The sequence below is a fragment of the Carassius carassius genome, chromosome 25, assembly GCF_963082965.1.
Source record: "Carassius carassius chromosome 25, fCarCar2.1, whole genome shotgun sequence".
In the NCBI taxonomy this organism is placed as follows: domain Eukaryota; kingdom Metazoa; phylum Chordata; class Actinopteri; order Cypriniformes; family Cyprinidae; genus Carassius; species Carassius carassius.
The window spans coordinates 26,960,250-26,983,306 of NC_081779.1; the positions used below are offsets into that span (position 1 = coordinate 26,960,250).

At 41.2% G+C, this 23,057-nt stretch overlaps 1 long non-coding RNA gene across 1 annotated transcript; it reads left to right on the plus strand.

Moving 5' to 3' along the window:
• Positions 1-1,972: 1,972 nt before the first annotated feature.
• On the plus strand, positions 1,973-2,483 carry LOC132104787 (uncharacterized). The gene is made up of 3 exons (XR_009423603.1): positions 1,973-2,070; positions 2,230-2,358; positions 2,455-2,483. It is a non-coding gene; the product is annotated as an uncharacterized LOC132104787 (long non-coding RNA).
• The last annotated feature ends 20,574 nt before the right edge of the window (positions 2,484-23,057 follow it).

Here is a 23,057-nt window from a genome sequence, read left to right on the forward strand (position 1 = left end):
TCTATATAAGGCAAGAATGGGACCAAATTCCAACAGCAAAACTCCAGCAACTCATAGCCTCAATGCCCAGACGTCTTCAAACTGTTTTGAAAAGAAAAGGAGATGCTACACCATGGTAAACATGCCCCGTCCCAACTATTTTGAGACCTGTAGCAGAAATCAAAATTGAAATGAGCTCATTTTGTGCATAAAATTTTAAACTTTCTCAGTTTAAACATTTGCTATGTTATCTATGTTCTATTGTGAATAAAATATTGGCTCATGTGATTTGAAAGTCTTTTAGTTTTCATTTTATTAAAATTTAAAAAACGTCCCAACTTTTCCGGAATTCGGGTTGTATGTGTAAATATAGGTGTACATATGTGTACATATATGTACATATATGTGTAAATATATGTGTGCATATATGTATATATATATAGATATGTGCATATATGTGCAACAATTGCCTCTGCTGTCAGCAGCTCCTACATGTACAACACAAGAGTGATGTACTCTCCATCGCTTAAAAAAAGAAATACATTTTTTGAAACACTTATCCTTTGATTTTGCATAGTCTCATCAACAGCAGCAACAATATTCAAATGTAATATAACTTTGAATCACTATTAACTGATTTTATTACCTATTCCCTTTTTACCATAGAAACTAAACACCCTGCTAACACACGACGTAACAGTTACGTAACGTATTGGTAATTTTTGGTAATTCCATGACTTACCAATTGACAACGTAACTACGACGTCGCATGCACGTAATTGTATTACCATCACATTACCAACTCACAACGTCGTCAGTACGTCCTTCCAACGTAACAAGATAACCAAGAACGTCCCAGATAGGTCCTCTATTCGTAATATATTGGTAACTTCATGACTTACTGGTAACGTAACTACAACGTCGTATGCACGTAATTTTAATTACCATAATTTTTGTACATTCTTTATATGCTCCCTGAGTATAGTGCTATTTATAAAGTGTAATTAAACTTCAGACACACGATTAAATGTTCCTTAAAGATAAAATGTGTTTCTTTTCACCAAGTCAGAATATGGACATGCTTTTAATATATAGTTACGTGGCATACAGCGCGCGCGCGTTTCCACAACTGACGCACCCACGCGCACAATATTGACAAGAAAGGAAATACATTTTTCGGAGTTGTGAAACTTTCTATTTCGTAAGGAGTTGTGAACGTGAAATAATGACAGACTGGCTACACCATCTCATCTGCCGCAGATACAGTAACGTTATCAGGAGGACAGCGCGTTTGTTTGAAGTACTTTTCACTTCAACTGTGTCTGACAGGAGAATTGGCTTTTCTGAGGTGAGTCTTACAATTTATAATAAATAAAGAGGTTGATAAAATGTATAAAACAAAAGTCTTGATCTCCGTAAAGACGCTAAAACCCTTTTTTAATATTATTGTTTTTATTAGCCTACTAGCCGTTGAGTTACCATGGCAACAGCGGACAGATCAGCTGCTGGAGAGGAGAGGACTCGTCTGACAGTTTCTCTGTTTCTCGTCAGTTATACCACAGAAAAGTTCAACAACTGCGACAGATTGGTTAAGTAACATATGTTAATATTATCCACAGTCTACTTTAAGTACTTTTGTTAACATTTATACCTCTGTGATGGCATCTTAATTATCTGATATGTCTGCTAGCAAATATTATGCTAGCTTAGAAGCATAAGTATAACATAATAGATTTGAGCTCTTATTAATGAACGTTTGGGCTTTTAATCACATCTTATGTGTAAAGGAGCGGTTTTTATAGCTTTGTAAACGTTTTTGATGATAATATGTCAAAAGATAAATGGAAGTAAGCTAATTAATTAAAACTAAAAGTCTGCACTGTAGAGTCTATCAGTGACGTCACTCGCGGTCTAAATTTGGCTGAAACTATTTCAAACCAGTGTTTCAAACACGTTTTGATTTTTCATTGTAAACAAATATTGATTAAAATTGTACTGTGATTTCAGGAGTGTCTTAAAAACCCTCTAAAACAGAGGGGAAGTTCCAAGAGAATTTCTAATGGGAGCTGCTGACAGAGATAGAAAACACAGGTGATCCGAGGAAGCTTATTAAATAACTTAATATTTATTTTACACAACATATCATTATGCATCTGTAACATCAAAAAATGTGAATACTGGTATTTTAAGATTTATATGTATGTTTTCCATTTTGCTATTTTTCTTTTCTGCATTTCCCCTATTCTCTAGTTTGTTTATTTCTAATAAGGAGCTGGAGGCTGTGGAGAAGCAGATCCGTGACCTCGTGGAGAAGCAGGCCCAGCAGAGAGTGGAGAGCTGTGCTGGAAACATTCAGGGGTTGACGCTCATAAGTCCAGGGTAAGTAAACAGCTAACCCTACTACCACCTCTACTCTGTGTGGTTCTCAGCACAAGCTTGGTGCACCCAGGACGCGATCTTCCCAGATGTCCACAGCGTAAGACATGAACCAGGACCTGGGCGATATGACCTCTCTCCTTCCAACGCCTCCGGTCTTCAGGATCTCCACCTGCAGGAGCTCCACTTCGCGAGACAGAATATGACACTGTTATCATCTGAGAGGGTTAACGACACCACGCTGCGGCAGACGGAGACGCTGAAGAGGGACTTCAGGAGCCTGATCGAGACGGTTCGCAGCACGACGCCCGTGGCGACGATCGTCGTGTCAGGACCACTGCCCACGTATCGACGAGGACACGAAAGGTTCAGTAGACTTGTTGCTTTAAATGAATGGTTGTTGTCATGGTGTAAAGAACAGAAACTGCTATTTGTTAATAACTGGAATCTTTTCTGGGAGCGTCCTAGGCTGTTTTGCGCTGATGGATTACACCCCAGCAGAATCGGAGCGGAGCTGCTCTCTGACAACATCTCCAGGACACTTCGCTCCATGTGACTAGTAAGACAATTCTCAAATAACTATTATGATGAGTTTTGTTCTACACGCTCAAATAGAAGTATTTGTGCTGTCCAATCAATAAAGATTGTGTTTGTTCCAGTGTTAATTTTGACAGGCATTTTTGATTTAGCCTTAGTCTAAACTCCACCAAACTACTGTTATAAGCATGAGCCCCGTCAGACTGGTAGTGGCTGAGGTGTTGCAACAATATATAGTGATATTCTCAATGTAACCCAGAAAACAGGATACAGGTTTAACTCATTCGAAATACTTCAGCTTAATGTTACACTGTCAGACATGCAAAAGAAATCTAATGTATCTCTTGCTCTGGCTACTAGGGGTGTGACGAGACACTTATCCCACAAGACGAGATGAGACACGAGACTGGGTTCATGAGAGCGAGATGAGATTTTTTTTTTTTTTTTAAAGAAATTCTCAATGATTTTTTTTTTGCATTATTGACACTGTTTTCCTAATGAATGTTGTTCAGTTGCTTTGACGCAATGTATTTTGTTTAAAGCGATATATAAATAAAGGTGACTTTGACTTTGAATGATAAAATAAATATTTCATTTCATTTCATTCATCTCCTTTTTCGTAGTACATACATTTTCACATCAATTTATTAAAAGTAAAAAAAAAAAAAAACATGTTTAGGGCCCTATGAAATGTTTCATTTTTTCCCCAGCATATTATTTTTTATTATTATTGTTAACAAATTCTGTATTTTAGCATGTCTAACTATTTGAATGCATAACACAACTTAATTTATTCATTTTATTTTTTCTTAAAGGTAGAATTACTGATATAGATATCATACCTCAAAGTGTTGTTACTGACCACTTCCTTGTATCGTCCATGCTGCATATTACTGATATTAACTATATTTCCAAAATGAGCATTATGAATGTAAGAGCCTTACATTACATTTATAACAATCATTGTTAATGTTTGAATTGTATTTCAGGGCAGTTTGTGAAGACAGATAATCAAGAGAAGTCAGTTCCAGATCCACCTTCCACACCAGACCTCTCTCTCACGAGGATTGCTGTCTACTAGCATATTGTGTTCTCTTCAGACTTCGGGGGATGCAGATATTACTCAGGGACATGTACACTCGAATATTGCAAGAATAGAGAAAGTAAGAATTACTTAAGATTTTAGAATTTAATGTTAATTGCTTAAACATATATACATATATATTTTTTTTAGATATATTTTTTGTGGCAGTGTGAACTGGCCATAATGCTGTATGATAGGTGTGAGATTCATTAAACTTGATTTGCTATAATACATCTGTTCATAAGCTATTGCATATTATTTTCAATGAATTATTTGTAGTGGTTTGGTTAAGGGTGTGATTAGCTGAGGTATTATTTGTGGGAGCTTGTGATTAGTTGATGAATGTGTGCATTGTTAATGCTAATATTTAAATGCAATGTACTGAGTGCCTACTAAGACTTGCATGTTGGTGCATAATGTTTTGACCCTGGATGCTTACAGAAGGGTATAGATATTTAAATATATGGAAATGTATTTATTATTAATATATCTCAATCTATGTGCTTCTGTATGGGCTGAATGCTTTCAATCATATTTCGCTGTATATCCTATGTTTTTATTAATAATCTGGGTGTATTACTGTTCATATTTGCTTGTTAATAAATTGACTGAATTCATTTCGAGTATGTATTCATCATTCGCAGCTGCTGAAACAGCCTTTAAATTAGTTTGGGCATATGAGGACATAAATTAGGTTCAAGTACTGCATGTCCGCCCATAGAATAATTATAAAAAATGACCAACTGATTACCAGCACACGACCACCGATCCGCGACGTTGCCACGACGTCGCAGTTACTTACTGGCAACGTCACAAAGTTACGTTGTGGCGACGTATCTGGGAATTTCACTTTTCCGGTTGCCACGACGTAACTAATTACGTCGCCACGACGAAAGTTTGGTCACCAGATTACGTTGCAGATACGTAACAATTACGTATTTGTGTTAGCTGGGCAGTCCCAGTTTATCTGGAGGTTTAAACTTCTGTCTTTCAAGACCGCTCTTTTCCTGGCCTTGTCATCACCTTGTCACACTCTCTGTTCATTCCTCATGCACTAAATCATTGGTTCCCAACCTGGGGTCCGCGCCCCCCTTAGGGGGGTGCCAGAGTTCACAGGGGGGGCGCGGGAGCGGATATGCTTTGAGGTGAATAAAGATGCATAAAATGTTCTACTAATAATTTTATCTAAAAATATTTTTTCAAAGTTTTTAAAAAATCATATGCTAACAATGCCAATTTCAATTACAATTTCGTTATTTTAAATATAGGCGCGTTGCGCGTGGCAAGCGCACTCAAAAAGAGACGCCGACGCGACCACAACAGTGCCCAACATCAAATGGCAAACATAATCCAAGCAGATGAAACTGCTCGTTATTGTGTGGTTGACGGACCGTTTATCAGTTTGGACCAGTGCAGCGCGAGCCGATCGTTATCATGCGACGCTGTTACTACACAGCGCTAATAAGAGATCCAGTAAAGAAAGCATTTGAATTTGCCACAGAAGTAATAACATCGCTGCGAGATCTATAGAGAAACATTCACATTTCTCCGTTATTAACGGATCAAACAGCGTGTGGAAACCAGGAAGAAACATTGTGCCGTGAATGAACTATCCAGTGTCCAGATCTGCAACATTCACCATGGATTTATTGTAGTAACACTAACCGAACCATGAAAGTTTGGCAGGAATAGTAGGCTATAATGCCTTCAAGTAACATTGCGTAGGTCTTATTTTGCAATTATGAATACAATTGCTGCCCTCAAATGTTAATCTGAAATAAAATAAACCTTGGTTTATAACTACTACAATTTCATTTTTTCCAAGAAGCTGTTTTGTTTTATATGCTCATAAGAAGAATCAATTATATCTCCAGAATTACTCAAAGTAAAAAATATCACACTTTATTATGTTCGTTTTAATATAAAAAAAAAGAAATCAAGGAAATTTCTCTGGCATTTCTTTCTTTTTGCTGTATCAAAAACGTACCGAACCGTATATTAGTGCTGGGAAAACATTAATTGCATCCAAAATAAAAGTTTGTGTTTGCATAATATATGTGTGTGAACTGTGTATAATTATTTTGTATATAAATACACGCATATGCATGTATTAATTTACATTTTTTTGCATGTATATACATTTATACATAATTTATATTATATATAAATATAAATAATTTATATATAAATAAATAAATTACATATATACATGCATATGTGTGTATTTATATATACAAAATACTTATACACAGTACACACATATATATTATGCAAAAACAAACTTTTATTTTGGATGCAATTATTTTTTATACATTTTATATATATATATGGGGGGGGGGGGGTGGCTCACGGATTGTTAAATATGTACTTAGGGGGGGCCCCAAGGAAAAAGGTTGGGAACCACTGCACTAAATTATCTCAGTGTAGATAAGGTCTTTATGCCACAATGCTTCCCTAATTCACTTGTGAGGTGCTTTAGCATGTTGTTTTTCACCCTCCTCCGTTCTCCTCTGCGGAGGATCAGGGGCTAAACGCTTTATGTCTTGTTTGTGCCCTGCTATTCTCTTCTCAGCAATCCACATACTTCTATGCATCATGTAACAAAGACAGATAAAATAATATTAATTAAATCATTTACTTATTAATAACTTGCATGATAAAGTGTAATATGGTGTTACAAGTTTGTTAAAAACCCTAAGTATGAGCCATAACAAACATAACAATGATTCTTGTCTTAGAAAGCACCACTAATAATTGTTAATCAGAATCAGAATCAGAAAGAGCTTTATTGCCAAGTATGCTTGTGCATACAAGGAATTTGTTATAGTGTCATAAGCTTCCAGTACACAGAGACAACAACACAGACAAAAAAAAAAAAACTAGGCAAATAAATAAGTGTATAAACAATTGTGCTATAAATGATAATGGAATAGGATTGAGTGAGATGCAGGGATGTACTAGGATGGAGGGGTAACAAATAAATATATGGATGTTGCACATTTTTTGCACAAGCATAAGTGGGGAGTATTTAACTGTTCATGAGGTAGATTGCCTGGGGGAAGAAACTGTTCTTGTGCCTTGCTGTTCTGGTATTTGCGGCTCTGAGGCGCCGGCCAGATGGCAAAAGTTCAAAGATGGGGTGACTTGGATGTGAGCGATCCAGAGTGATTTCCTGAGTCCTTTTCCTCACTCTGGATGTGTACAGTTCTTGAAGGGTGGGCAGGGGAGCACCAATAATCCTTTCAGCAGTCCGAACAGTTCTCTGTAGTCTTCTGATGTCTGATTTTGTTGCTGAACCAAACCAGACAGTTATTGAAGTACACAGGACAGACTCAATGACGGCTGAGTAGAACTGTTTCAGCAGATCCTGTGGCAGGTTAAACTTCCGCAGCTGGAGAAGGAAGTACAACCTCTGCTGGGCCTTTTTCACAATGGAGTCAATGTGATTGTCCCACTTCAGGTCCTGAGAGATGGTGGTTCCCAGGAATCTGAATGACTCCACTGCAGTCACAGTGCTGTTCATGATGGTGAGTGGGGGGAGTGCAGGGGGGTTTCTCCTGAAGTCCACGATCATCTCCACTGTTTTGAGTGTGTTAAGCTCCAGGTTGTTGAGACTGCACCAGACAGCCAGCTGCTCAACCTCTTGTCTGTAAGCAGACTCATCACCGTCCTGGATGAGGCCGATGACTGTAGTGTCGTCTGCAAACTTCAGGAGCTTGACAGAAGGGTCTTTAGAGGTGCAGTCGTTGGTATACAGGGAAAAGAGCAGAGGGGAGAGAACACATCCCTGAGGGGCACCAGTGTTGGTGGAGCAGCTGTTTGACATGAATTTCCCCAGTCTCACTAACTGTTCCCTATCTGTCAGAAAGCTGGTGATCCACTGACAGATAGAGCTAGGAACAGAGAGCTGGGTCAGTTTGGTCTGGAGGGCTGTTGGGTGCAAGGTGCAAACTATGCTGTAATGACTCGTTTGCTTAAGAAATTTCACAGTTTTTGTAGTGTTGCAGAGCTTTCATCCTCACACACAACATGCTGTTGCATATCACAGCAGATGTTCTTAGGAGTGAGTTAGAGAATGCAAACAAGGTAGAAGTTAGAAAGACGAGATGGAAGAGATAATTGGTGCTTTTTGTGCAACCCAATGCACCCACCATGTATGTCATGTTTTGCATGTCATTTCATAGTGTTATGTTGCGTATGCAGTAGATTACCACAGTCTGTCATACTTTAACGGGACTATACAGATTTATTTTACCACTGCAGTAAACTACAATCATGTGTTAAAATTACCTAAGCTGTGCGTGATTGATGCCAGTCATTAAGCATTACCTTGTTTGAAATGCAAAGGGTATATTTATATAATTTATAGTGGATTTCAATATATATAGGAACCAAATGGGCACTTTTGTGACATTTCAATATTTTTCATTGCATTACACACAAAATTAAAGGAAGTGACCTGGAAAACAATTTTTGCTAGCACTTTTCTCAAAACTATCCACATTTCTCATAGGGGATAAGTCAGTCATATTTCTTAAAAATAAATAACAAATAGTTTGAGATTTTTGTCTACACTAGAAAAAAAATTATAAAAACTTCTAAATTAACTGGTTATATTCAAGTAAAAAATAATACTTACAATCACTGTCAATCTAAATTCATTATACAAAGAAAACTAATGGCATGTGTTAAATCAGGTTGAAGATAAAACCACTCTGATTGCACACTGACTTCTAATAAGTTGAATGGCTTCTGTTTCTTTTCAATGCTGAGCGACTATAAAATTTTGCGAAAAGCGTAGTAACAGCAGCAACAGCAGCACTCTATAATCAGGACAGTGAAATATTTATGACAGTAAAAGTGCACAAAACTAAATACAATTGGTTTAATTGCTAATTCTTTATATTTATTTATTATTCTTTTGTGAATAATAAAAATGCATCAGACACTTTATGCTTACACCAAGTATAAAAATCATAATGTATCATTTTAGAATGAAAAAGCCCAAAATGTACATAATTTAATGTGGAAAGCATCCTTATAAGTCTAAGGGGAAAAATTTTGCTTTGAATAAAGCTATGATAGATGCAAACCAAAAACAGAAACACTGAGGCAGAGGAAGTTTGTATGAGGGATTGGAAAGCGTAAAAAATCCTTTTAACCTTTACCAGACCGCAGTCTACACCATGATAAGATGTTTCTTGACAGCTTTAAAGAGACAGGATTATTCACACAGATCATTCAGGGAAACAAATTCTTAAGGCAAAAGGAGGAGTTTTACACAATGTTGCACTATACTACTATTTAATGGTCATTACTTATTGTTTACAATGAAACAGCATTTCTTTTAGCTAGAGTGTTGGATTCTCAATTGATGGAAGCATATCCGATTAATCTTCATTGTCAGTGGGATTCAGTGGAGACCACAGTGTTGTCTCATCAGACCTTGCCTGCAGCAATGTCTCTCTGTGACACTTGTGTTACCAGGGTTTATGTTTCAAAGATTTCTACACTGTATGCAGTTTTCTGCTGGTTGCTGATTTGAAGATATATCATGTGATGTGAAGCATACAGTTGCCTTAAGAAATGATACAGTACTACAACTACTCATGCTTTACTGTTACTATCAGAAGCGAACCAAGTTGCAATGGGGGCACCAGGCAAAATTAAAACATGAGGCCCTTTTAAAAGATTATTATTTTACACACACACACACACATATATACAAAAAGTAGTTAAAACACATATAATAGAAAATAAAGTATTTATTATTAAAAACAAAGTGCTTATTATTTAACAATATCAATCTTCATCATTATGGTAGAAGATACAATACTGTACAAATACAATCTTGAAGATACAGTACAATCTTCATATTCACAGTAAAAATGTATTCTGAAGCAATATTTTCATCAGTGTTCGGTCAGCTTTTACATACTCAAATCTGCATATTTTATTTGCATTTACAAAGGCATATTTTTACAAATGCATAAATAATGTTTTGATATATTAAACATAAAATGTTGAATACTGATATTTAAAATCATTTAAATAATAAAAATATACTTTAAATGTAAAATTAAAACCACCAGTAGGTGGCAGCAAGTCACTCTTAATAAGTGAATTATTGTGATTGAACTGAATCATTTAAATGTTTGATTCTTTCAGGAAAAAGTCGTGTTGCTCATAGACGCAAAATAGCCCTGTGGCAACTGTGGCTTTTTTTGGAATGATTTATGTTGTCGAAAAGCCTAGTGCTAACACAGGCAATATGGATCTTTTAATTAACTTACAGTTTATTGAACTGTTGTAAAAAAAAAAAAAAAAATCATGATAATTTTTGGAGAAAAAAACCTGACTCTTCGTGTGAAATTGATTAATTATATGAAGTGGTATAAATATATCATTTTTTCTGAATATAGGTGTTTTGAATTTTTTTTTTCCTGCGTCATATATTCAGTAAAATAGCTCACTTGTCATGGTATCCCTTACAAAAAATAAGTTTATTCAAGTGTGCTTTAAGTATAATTCTTTTAAACTAAAAATAGGAAAGTATACTTTTAGTTTACTTTTTATTTACCTCTAAGAAATGGGCTTTATGTACTCCTCGAAAATATACTTAATGACATTTAAGTATATTTTACTTATACTTACAAAATGTCTAAATATATTTTGAGCTGTTGTGATCCTAGAATCTGTGTTTTCGTTGTTATACAGTAGAAGGCGCTAGTACATATCTTCTGTACAGAAATGAAATGAAACAGCATAAAAACTGTAACGTTATGGAATAAAATGTCGACCGATGTAGAGGTAATAATGACTGTCAAAGTTTGGGGTGTGGAACCCCTCCATCTATGTTTCGATTATCATTCTGAATCCAATTCATAGTCTGTTTTCAGCTTTTTTGTTCAAAATGTTTTTTCTTTCTTTCTTTCTTTCTTTTTTTACGAAACTTACCCACATTAAAGTGTTTAAAAAAGAATGCATGAAGCTAGAATAACATGTTTTTGTTTACAAGCAGATAAATTTGTATACTTGCTACATAAAGTATACTTAAATATAACTTGAACTTTACTTAAGTATACTTAATCAAATAAACTTGAAGTATACTACTTTTTGGTAAGGAATGTTACTTAACTATATCATGTTAGGATTAACTAAACATATAGATTTTTTACCTCTGTGTGTTTCTTCTAAGTTTCTTTATGTGTGTTATGCTAATTTCTTTTTTTTTTTTTTAAAGAGACAAACAGTGAGCCTCAACAGCACGACCTCGACACCAGAAATACATCCATTATCAGTCACCATTTACACTGAATGTAGGCTAATAAAATTAGAAGAATCCTTCTCACGTTTCGATGATTTGCTTGTTATGATTTATTTATTTATTTATTTTATGATTTTATCAAGCTATAGGTCAGGCAAGTAAAAACAAAAACCAAAACATTTCAAACTAACTAGAAGACTGATGAATTTTGTTAATAATTAAACGAAAATAAGATGGAATTAACAACGAAACCATATGACACCTGTTTGTCATATAATTATCCTTTAAAATGTATCTTATCTCCATCATTTACCACTGGTATTTTACCTCTTTTCCCCCTCTTCTTGTTTTTTTTTTTCCAATTCTGGCTGCCAGAAGAAGGCTTCCTTATGTTTAAATTAGCAAATGCATGAGCAAACACTGTGCCAGTATGAATACGGCGGCCAACACATCACGAGGATAAGGCAAGCACATCCAGCATGACGTGAGAGGGGTCCCCCTAGAGGGGATTCAGATATATTACTCCATGTTATATTAATAATGACATTTACATTTATTCAAATGGTCAGCTGTTGGGGCAATTGCCTGCCTTGCCTGCCCTATTGCTATGCCCCTGGTTACTATATCCAACATTTCAGAATAATGCAACTGCAACTGTGAAATAATGCAAATGGAAGAATGGGACTTATACATAAGTTGGTAAACAGCACTGAGTTCACATGTACTGTATGCTGCACAATTGCAGGCTGCATTTTCTTTAATATCTGGTCCAAATCAACAATCCCCATGGAAGAATAATGTGTTCTTACCTCTGGGACTTGTGATGGACTGATTGTTGCTTGCAGAAGCTGAGACATTTTAAATATTAGGAATACAACCCGAATTCCGGAAAAGTTGGGAAGTTTTATAAATTTTAATAAAATGAAAACTAAAAGACTTTCAAATCACATGAGCCAATATTTTATTCACAATAGAACATAGATAACATAGCAAATGTTTAAACTGAGAAAGTTTACAATTTTATGCACAAAATTAGCTCATTTCAATTTTGATTTCTGCTACAGGTCTCAAAATAGTTGGCACGGGGCATGTTTACCATGGTGTAGAATCTCCTTTTCTTTTCAAAACAGTTTGAAGACGTCTGGGCATTGAGGCTATGAGTTGCTGGAGTTTTGCTGTTGGAATTTGGTCCCATTCTTGCCTTATAAAGATTTCCAGCTGCTGAAGAGTTCGTGGTCGTCTTTGACGTATTTTTCGTTTAATGATGCGCCAAATGTTCTCTATAGGTGAAAGATCTGGACTGCAGGCAGGCCAGGTTAGCACCCGGACTCTTCTACGACGAAGCCATGCTGTTGTTATAGCTGCAGTATGTGGTTTTGCATTGTCCTGCTGAAATAAACAAGGCCTTCCCTGAAATAGACGTTGTTTGGAGGGAAGCATATGTTGCTCTTAAACCTTTATATACCTTTCAGCATTCACAGAGCCTTCCAAAACATGCAAGCTGCCCATACCATATGCACTTATGCACCCCCATACCATCAGAGATGCTGGCTTTTGAACTGAACGCTGATAACATGCTGGAAGGTCTCCCTCCTCTTTAGCCCGGAGGACACGGCGTCCATGATTTCCAACAAGAATGTCAAATTTGGACTCGTCTGACCATAAAACACTATTCCAGTTTGAAATAGTCCATTTTAAATGAGCCTTGGCCCACAGGACACGACTGCGCTTCTGGACCATGTTCACATATGACTTCCTTCTTGCATGATAGAGCTTTAGTTGGCATCTGCTGATGGCACGGCGGATTGTGTTTACCGACAGTGGTTTCTGAAAGTATTCCTGGGCCCATTTAGTAATGTCATTGACACAATCATGCCGATGAGTGATGCAGTGTCGTCTGAGAGCCCGAAGACCACGGGCATCCAATAAAGGTCTCCGGCCTTGTCCCTTACGCACAGAGATTTCTCCAGTTTCTCTGAATCTTTTGATGATGTTATGCACTGTAGATGATGAGATTTGCAAAGCCTTTGCAATTTGACGTTGAGGAACATTGTTTTTAAAGTTTTCCACAAGTTTTTTACGCAGTCTTTCACAGATTGGAGAGCCTCTGCCCATCTTTACTTCTGAGAGACTCTGCTTCTCTAAGACAAAGCTTTTATAGCTAATCATGTTACAGACCTGATATCAATTAACTTAATTAATCACTAGATGTTCTCCCAGCTGAATCTTTTCAAAACTGCTTGCATTTTTAGCCATTTGTTGCCCCCGTGCCAACTTTTTTGAGACCTGTAGCAGGCATTAAATTTTAAATGAGCTAATTAAGTGGATAAAAGTGTAAAATTTCTCAGTTTAAACATTTGCTACGTTATCTATGTTCTATTGTGAATAAAATATTGGCTCATGTGATTTGAAATTCCTTTAGTTTTCATTTCATTAAAATTTAAAAAACGTCCCAACTTTTCCGGAATTCGGGTTGTATTTTATTTCTATATGGATGTGGCATTTAAATATGTCACAGCGTACATTTGATGAGTTTCCTCCTGGGTCAAACCGCTTAAAACATGTAAAAAACTATTTGTTATACCAATGTGGTTTTGAGTGACAGTAACACTTCCTTGAGCCAGCCAACTGCCTTGTTAACTTAGGGTTTAGCTTGTCATAGATCTGTGTTTCTGACAGAATCTGCCTCCTCTTAGAGGAATTATCAATCAAGAAGATCCAGCAGAAGGTCAGCTGTGTCAGGACCAATTAGATGGCACCTTCATGTTTCTGTAGCCCCATCAAAGAAACAAAACAGGACATGGCATGCCAGAACCTTGCTGGTGTGGCTTAAGTCTTAAGTACTTATTAAAATTATTTTGTATAATTTCTATAATTACAAATGAGAATATTTAGCACTTGCATTAGGTTGGTATGTGTAATTTCCAGTTTTAAATGTTGTTATAATTACGCCATGTATGTGCTATTCAATATAACCACAGCTATGGCAAAACACATCCTTACTTAATTCTTATGAAAATATGCTCAGGTCACATTTAACTCAAAAACAACTAATTATAAATAAATAAACACTTACTGTGCATACATACAATACTAGTTTGAATTTATAGAATTTTTATCTGGCATAAAACACAGCAAACAAGTCACTTGGGGATCCAGAGCCGGCTGGTAGAATAATGCAGACCACAAGGGCTGTGGAAGTTTCCCAAGACCCAGCACTCGCACAGAACTGGCAGCCAGATGAAGAGAACAGCGAGACAATGAGAGGTAGTCTCTCCTCTCTTTACGTATCCTGGGGAACAGGCGAACAAGAGGTAAATAATCGCTATAACACTAATAGCCCACGACAACAGAACACAGCAAACAATCTACTCACAACAAAGGACAGAACAGCAGAAATTATATAGGAAAGAAGGAACGAGCGACAGGTAGGAGAGAAACTGCTTATCTGTGCACCCGCACTGTAAGATCAGCGCTGAGCCGTAGAGGCACCTTGAACCATGAGTTTATTTTGATTAAATTTCATGCATCTCTTTTTTCTTTACATAACCTCAAAAAATGAACAAGCAATTGCATGCATTGATAAGCATCAATAAAGTGGAAATTGGGCTACTTTGAAAGGATTTAAGCAGTGGATTATGAGGTGTGGTTAAAGCCCGAATCAGCCCAGTCTGATGATTGTATATACGTACACTGTAACTTCTTAATTTTTTTCTTTAGGTGCATATGCCTCTTGACACTAAACACATTGACACTTTTATAGTACAGTACATAATTTCACAATATATTAAAGCCTGTAAAGCCCATACTGAGGAAGGGACAGAAGCAACAATATGTGGTTGTGCAAAAAAGCATTCACTGGAATTTGCTGTTGTGTGTTCATGAATCACATTCAAATAAAACTTAGCTTTTCAATTTCCTTTACAATCACGTTCCAAACAGTCAGTCATTTGAATGTTCAATGTCCTTGCAAAGAAAAAGGGAATGCCTAATGATGGGAAAGGCAGTTCCCTTTCAGTCGGTCACTCTCGATGCCAGGTCGGTGACCGACGAATATGGGATATCGCTTCGATAGACCAATCTACTATGAGTGTAAACTAAACAAGCCAATGCACATTGGCATGCAGTTCTTGCATCCAGCTGCCGCTGATCACTGCGTGAGTATAAGAAGGCAGCAGGTGCAATGCATTCCAGCTTTTCAATTCGGAGCCGAGCGACGCTCTGCTCAACTGTGTCTGCTGTGAACTACGAGTTCAGCACGCTCTCAGAAGCTTCGTGTGTTGGCGAGACGGCGCTTCAGCGGCGGTCTTTCCTGTGTCGAGTGGATTGCACACTTCAGGCTGCACTACTCCTGTCGTGTTGCAAGCGGCCAATTCCCCTGTGCGCCTCAGCACTAAAAGAGCATTTCCTAAAGAGCAAATGTCTCTAAATGAGCTTCACGGGTGCGTCTTTGTAAAGACGACGGATCGTCCTTATAAGGATGCCATTTCACCCGTGCGTTTCTGGGTGCGGTCGTTACCTGGCAACGGGTGATGGTCACGGTCGCTGCCTCACGTGTCTGGGCGTCGAGCACGCTGAGGTGGCTTTCGTGGATGAATCATGTTCTCACTGCGGGAATATGACCATCTCTGAGCTGCGAACCAGTCTCCGCTAACTTCAGGGCTCATTCTGCTTCCGCCTTACACACTATGGCGTTACTGCAGGTGCATCAGGCTAAGGCACTGAAGGACCTGCACGAGGGTGGTCATGATCCAGCGCTTCTGGAAGGTCATCGCGAGTTCTCTGAGTCGTGCGATGTCCACATTAGTGGTCCAGGAGCGCCATCTCTGGCTGGGTCTGGCAGACATGAGGGACACCGACAAGGTCCGGTTTCTCAATGCCCCTGTGTCCCAGACCGGCCTCTTCGGCGACGCAGTCAAGAACTTGGCCCAGCAAGTCTCGGCTGCCCAGAAGCAGACTGAGGCGATCTGACACATCCTGCCCTGGCGGGCAGCTGCTGCCTCCACCCGCCCGCCGGCCGCAGTGCCCCAGCCTGCTCGTCGCCGAGGGCAGCCCCCTGCATCCGCTCACGCACCGCATCTGCAGCAGCCTCCAAGTGGGATGGTGAAGGCACCTCTCCCTCCCCTGGAGGAGGGCCAGGCGGAGAATCTAGAAATCTCGACAGGAGAGCAGTTTTCTCCCTCTCTGGGTCCTAGGAGGGCACGGAGAGTTGCGGACGGCCAAGCACCGGACGTCACTCATCCTCCTCCTTAGCCAGATGGCAGCAGCGGGCGGTTCAAGAGCGTCAACAAAGGCCCTACTCACGTACCCTCTGCCAACCCGTGGAACCAGGTGAGCCCTGCACCCCACACTCTCACCACACTCCTGCCTGCTCACAAGCCGCCCGAGTTGGGTCCCTGTGTTCCACCTCGCTGCCCCACTGCGGGTACAGCTGTGGTTCCGCTGGTCCCGCTTGTACGGTTTTTAAGCGCCTGGTCGGCGCTACCCAGCCCGCCTCGCTGGCTTCTGCGAACCATCAGCCTCGGCTATGTGATTCAGATCTCCCGGCATCCCCCCAAGCTCTGCGGTGTCTGCTTCACTACAGTGAAAACGTCCGATGCCCCTGTCTTGCGGGAAGAGATCGCAGTCCTACTGGCGAAGGACACGATAGAGCCGGTCCCTCCAGCCGTTATGAGGACGGGGTTTTACAGCCCGTACATCATTGTACCCAAGAAAGGTGGTGGGTTACGACCGATCTTGGATCCGCAAGTTTTGAATCGGGCCCTCCATCGGCTACCGTTCAAAATGTTGACACTGAAATGCATTTTCAGGTGCGTCCGTCCCCAAGATTGGTTTGCAGCAATCGACCTGAAGGACATGTACTTTCATGTGTCTATCCTTCTGCGCCACAGACCTTTTCTGCGGTTTGCGTTCGAAGGACTGGCATATCAGTACAAGGTCCTGCCCTTCGGGCTATCCCGGTCTCCCCGTGTCTTCACGAAAGTCACGGAGGCAGCTCTCATTCCTCTCAGAGAGCAGGGTGTTCACATTCTCAACTACTTAGACGATTGGCTGATACTAGCACAGTCTCGAGATCAGTTGTGCGAGCACAGGGATGTGGTGCTCTGGCACCTGAGCCTGTTGGGACTTCAGGTCAGCTGGAAAAAGAGCAAACTCTCGCTGTGGCACAGGATCTCTTTTCTCGGTATGGAGTTGGATTAGGTCGAACAGACAGCACGCCTCACAGAGGAACGTGCACGGTCGGTTCTAGCCTGCTTGAATACATTCAAGAGCAGGACAGCGGTCCCACTGAAACTCTTTCAGAGGCTCCTGGGGCATATTGCGGCCGCGGTGGCACTTACACCGCTCGGCCTATTACATATGAGACCGCTCCAGCACTGGCTTTATAGCCGAGTCCCGAGGTGGGTGTGGAAGCGCGGCACTCACCGGGTCCAAGTTACACTGGCCTGTCACCAAACCCTCACTCCGTGGTCATATCTTGCATTCTCTGGGCAGGGGTGCCCCTAGAGCAGATCTCCAGGCATGCTGTGGTTTAAACGGATGCCTCCACCACCGGCTGGGGGGCCACGTACAACAGGCATGCAGTCTCAGGGGTTTGGACGGGCCCGCAGCTGCAGTGGCACATCAATTGCCTAGAGTTTTTAGCAGCGCACCTTGCCTTGAACCGTCTCAAAGGTCTCTTACGAGGCAAGTATGTGCTGGTCTGAATGGACAACACTGCGACTATTGCGTACATCAACCGACAAGGTGGTCTGCACTCTCATCGCATGTCTCAACTCGCCCGCCACCTCCTCCTTTGTAGTCAGAAGGTTCTGAGGTCACTTCGTGCCGTTCACATTCCAGGCCTGCTCAGTCGTACAGCCGACGAGCTGTCTCGAGCAATGCTCCCGAGTGGTGTCCTTCTCACCGAGAAGACCCCCGAAGATGCCCGATTGCGGTCGTGCTGTCCTTTCTGCAGCAAGGGCTGGAGCGAAGGCTGTCTCCTTCCACCCTCAAAGTCCAGGTTGCTGCTATTGCTGCGTACCATGACCCCGTGAATGGAAAGTCTTTGGGTAAGCATGACCTCATCGTCAGGTTCTTTAGAGGGGCCAGGAGGTTAAATCCATCCCGGCCCCCCAGTATACCCTCTTGGGACCTGTCTCTAGTGCTTAAATCACTAGGCAGCTCTCATTCCTCTCAGAGAGCAGGGTGTTCACATTCTCAACTACTTAGACGATTGGCTGATACTAGCACAGTCTCGAGATCAGTTGTGCGAGCACAGGGATGTGGTGCTCTGGCACCTGAGCCTGTTGGGACTTCAGGTCAGCTGGAAAAAGAGCAAACTCTCGCTGTGGCACAGGATCTCTTTTCTCGGTATGGAGTTGGATTAGGTCGAACAGACAGCACGCCTCACAGAGGAACGTGCACGGTCGGTGCTAGCCTGCTTGAATACATTCAAGAGCAGGACAGCGGTCCCACTGAAACTCTTTCAGAGGCTCCTGGGGCATATGGCGGCCGCGGTGGCACTTACACCGCTCGGCCTATTACATATGAGACCGCTCCAGCACTGGCTTTATGGCCGAGTCCCGAGGTGGGTGTGGAAGCGCGGCACTCACCGGGTCCAAGTTACACTGGCCTGTCACCAAACCCTCACTCCGTGGTCATATCTTGCTTTCTCTGGGCAGGGGTGCCCCTAGAGCAGATCTCCAGGCATGCTGTGGTTTAAACGGATGCCTCCACCACCGGCTGGGGGGCCACGTACAACAGGCATGCAGTCTCAGGGGTTTGGACGGGCCCGCAGCTGCAGTGGCACATCAATTGCCTAGAGTTGTTAGCAGCGCACCTTGCCTTGAACCGTCTCAAAGGTCTCTTACGAGGCAAGTATGTGCTGGTCTGAATGGACAACACTGCGACTATTGCGTACATCAACCGACAAGGTGGTCTGCACTCTCATCGCATGTCACAACTCGCCCGCCACCTCCTCCTTTGTAGTCAGAAGGTTCTGAGGTCACTTCGTGCCGTTCACATTCCAGGCCTGCTCAGTCGTACAGCCGACGAGCTGTCTCGAGCAATGCTCCCGAGTGGTGTCCTTCTCACCGAGAAGACCCCCGAAGATGCCCGATTGCGGTCGTGCTGTCCTTTCTGCAGCAAGGGCTGGAGCGAAGGCTGTCTCCTTCCACCCTCAAAGTCCAGGTTGCTGCTATTGCTGCGTACCATGACCCCGTGAATGGAAAGTCTTTGGGTAAGCATGACCTCATCGTCAGGTTCTTTAGAGGGGCCAGGAGGTTAAATCCATCCCGGCCCCCCTGTATACCCTCTTGGGACCTGTCTCTAGTGCTTAAATCACTACAGCAGGGCCCATTCAAGCCTTTGCATTCAGTTGAGCTAAAGTTTCTTTCATTGAAAACTCTGCTCCTGCTTGCACTGGCCTCCATCAAGAGGGTAGGGGACCTGCATGCATTTTCGGTCGAGGATTCGTGCCTAGAGTTCGGGCCAGCTGACTCCCAGGTAATCCTGAGGCCCCGGCCTGGCCATGTGCCCAAGGTTCCCACTACACCCTTCAAAGACCAAGTTGTGAACCTGCAAGTGCTGCCCCTGGAGGAGGCAGACCCAGCCCTAGCTTTGCTTTGTCCCTTCCGAGCATTAAGGTGCTACGTAGACCGGAAGCTTCAGGACCTCAGACCAGCTCTTTGTCTGTTACAGAGGCCGGCAGAAGGGGAGTGCCGTCTCTAAGCAGAGGATGTCCCACTGGATTGTGGTTGCCATAACCCTGGCTTATCAGGCTCAGGATGTGCCCTGCCCATTCAGGTTGCGAGCTCACTCAACTAGAAGTGTTGCATCCTCCTTGGCCCCGGTTAGTGTTGGCTTGCTTAAACTGCTCCAGAGTGTCCATACTGTAGACCCTGTTGAGATCCTACATCACCCTAAGAGGCTGGACGCGGCAGAACGTCCGGCGCTAGGCCTTCATGATGTATCCGTGAGAACCATGGAAGGATGGGTTCCATATTGAGACCTAAGCGGTACTCGTATGTGTATAGTCCACGGTATAGCCTTAGAGCCCGTGTTTCCCCGGCAGACTTCTGCCTTCCCAAGAGGAATTTTAATCACCTCAAATTTCTCAGTATACTCCTAAACGGATGCTATATGTGTATTTGCCTCCGAGACCTCGTTCCGGAAGGATGGGGCTTCCGCAGCATCCCGGTTCCAAGCGGACCGGGTACGTTTTCCCAGTGTTATCCAATCTCACCCAGTGAGGTAGTGCTTTGACAATGGTGCACAGGGCACTGTAAGGGGCAGAACCCATGGCGCTTTGATAGGGATCCCATATTCGTTGGTCACCGACGTGCCACGTGCGACGATGCCACGTCCCATCGCCATGGTTGCTGTACCGCCGCTGAGCTGCCGGGTCCCCGGCTCGGCTCCTCAGCGAAAAACTGGAATGCATTGCACCTGACGTTATTTTAGCACACAAAAATTTTACACCCTTATGAATCTGTTTTTCTATTGTGTCAATCTACATCCATTCATCCTGTCAATGTCTGATGAACACACAAGTGAGCTGAGGTGAAGTGTGTAAAATAAAATAAAGAGCATATCAGGAAAGCACAGAATAATTTATATATATATATATATATATATATATATATATATATATATATATATATATATATATATATATATATATATTTATATATATACAACCCGAATTCCGGAAAAGTTGGGACGTTTTTTAAATTTTAATAAAATGAAAACTAAAGGAATTTCAAATCACATGAGCCAATATTTTATTCACAATAGAACATAGATAACGTAGCAAATGTTTAAACTGAGAAATTTTACACTTTTATCCACTTAATTAGCTCATTTAAAATTTAATGCCTGCTACAGGTCTCAAAAAAGTTGGCACGGGGGCAACAAATGGCTAAAAAAGCAAGCAGTTTTGAAAAGATTCAGCTGGGAGAACATCTAGTGATTAATTAAGTTTATTGATATCAGGTCTGTAACATGATTAGCTATAAAAGCTTTGTCTTAGAGAAGCAGAGTCTCTCAGAAGTAAAGATGGGCAGAGGCTCTCCAATCTGTGAAAGACTGCGTAAAAAAATTGTGGAAAACTTTAAAAACAATGTTCCTCAACGTCAAATTGCAAAGGCTTAGCAAATCTCATCATCTACAGTGCATAACATCATCAAAAGATTCAGAGAAACTGGAGAAATCTCTGTGCGTAAGGGACAAGGCCGGAGACCTTTATTGGATGCCCGTGGTCTTCGGGCTCTCAGACGACACTGCATCACTCATCGGCATGATTGTGTCAATGACATTACTAAATGGGCCCAGGAATACTTTCAGAAACCACTGTCGGTAAACACAATCTGCCGTGCAATCAGCAGATGCCAACTAAAGCTCTATCATGCAAAAAGGAAGCCATATGTGAACATGTCCCGTCCAGAAGCGCAGTCGTGTCCTGTGGGCCAAGGCTCATTTAAAATGGACTATTTCAAAGTGGAATAGTGTTTTATGGTCAGACGAGTCCAAATTTGACATTCTTGTTGGAAATCACGGACGCCGTGTCCTCCGGGCTAAAGAGGAGGGAGACCTTCCAGCATGTTATCAGCGTTCAGTTCAAAAGCCAGCATCTCTGATGGTATGGGGGTGCATAAGTGCATACGGTATGGGCAGCTTGCATGTTTTGGAAGGCTCTGTGAATGCTGAAAGGTATATAAAGGTTTTAGAGCAACATATGCTTCCCTCCAAACAACGTCTATTTCAGGGAAGGCCTTGTTTATTTCAGCAGGACAATGCAAAACCACATACTGCAGCTATAACAACAGCATGGCTTCGTCGTAGAAGAGTCCGGGTGCTAACCTGGCCTGCCTGCAGTCCAGATCTTTCACCTATAGAGAACATTTGGCACATCATTAAACGAAAAATATGTCAAAGACGACCACGAACTCTTCAGCAGCTGGAAATCTATATAAGGCAATAATGGGACCAAATTCCAACAGCAAAACTCCAGCAACTCATAGCCTCAATGCCCAGACGTCTTCAAACTGTTTTGAAAAGAAAAGGAGATGCTACACCATGGTAAACATGCCCCGTCCCAACTATTTTGAGACCTGTAGCAGAAATCAAAATTGAAATGAGCTCATTTTGTGCATAAAATTGTAAACTTCCTCAGTTTAAACACTTGCTATGTTATCTATGTTCTATTGTGAATAAAATATTGGCTCATGTGATTTGAAAGTCTTTTAGTTTTCATTTTATTAAAATTTAAAAAACGTCCCAACTTTTCCGGAATTCGGGTTGTATATATATATATATATACAGTACAGACCAAAAGTTTGGACACACCTTCTCATTCAAAGAGTTTTCTTTAATTGCATGACTATGAAAATTGTAGGCATCAAGGGCTGTTTGACCAAGAAGGAGAGTAATGGGGTGCTGCGCCAGATGACCTGGCCTCCACAGTCACCGGACCTGAACCCAATCGAGATGGTTTAGGGGTGAGCTGGACCTCAAACAGAAGGCAAAAGGGCCAACAAGTGCTAAGCATCTCTCGGGGAACTCCTTCAAGACTGTTGGAATACCATTTCAGGTGACTATCTCTTGAAGCTCATCAAGAGAATGCCAAGAGTGTGCAAAGCAGTAATCCAAGCAAAAGGTGGCTTTTTTGAAGAACCTAGAATATGATATATTTTCAGTTGTTTCACACTTTTTTGTTATGTATATAATTTCATATATAATTCCACCTGTGTTAGTTCATAGTTTTGATGCCTTCAGTGTAAATCTACAATTTTCATAGTCATGAAAATAAAGAAAACTCTTTGAATGAGAAGA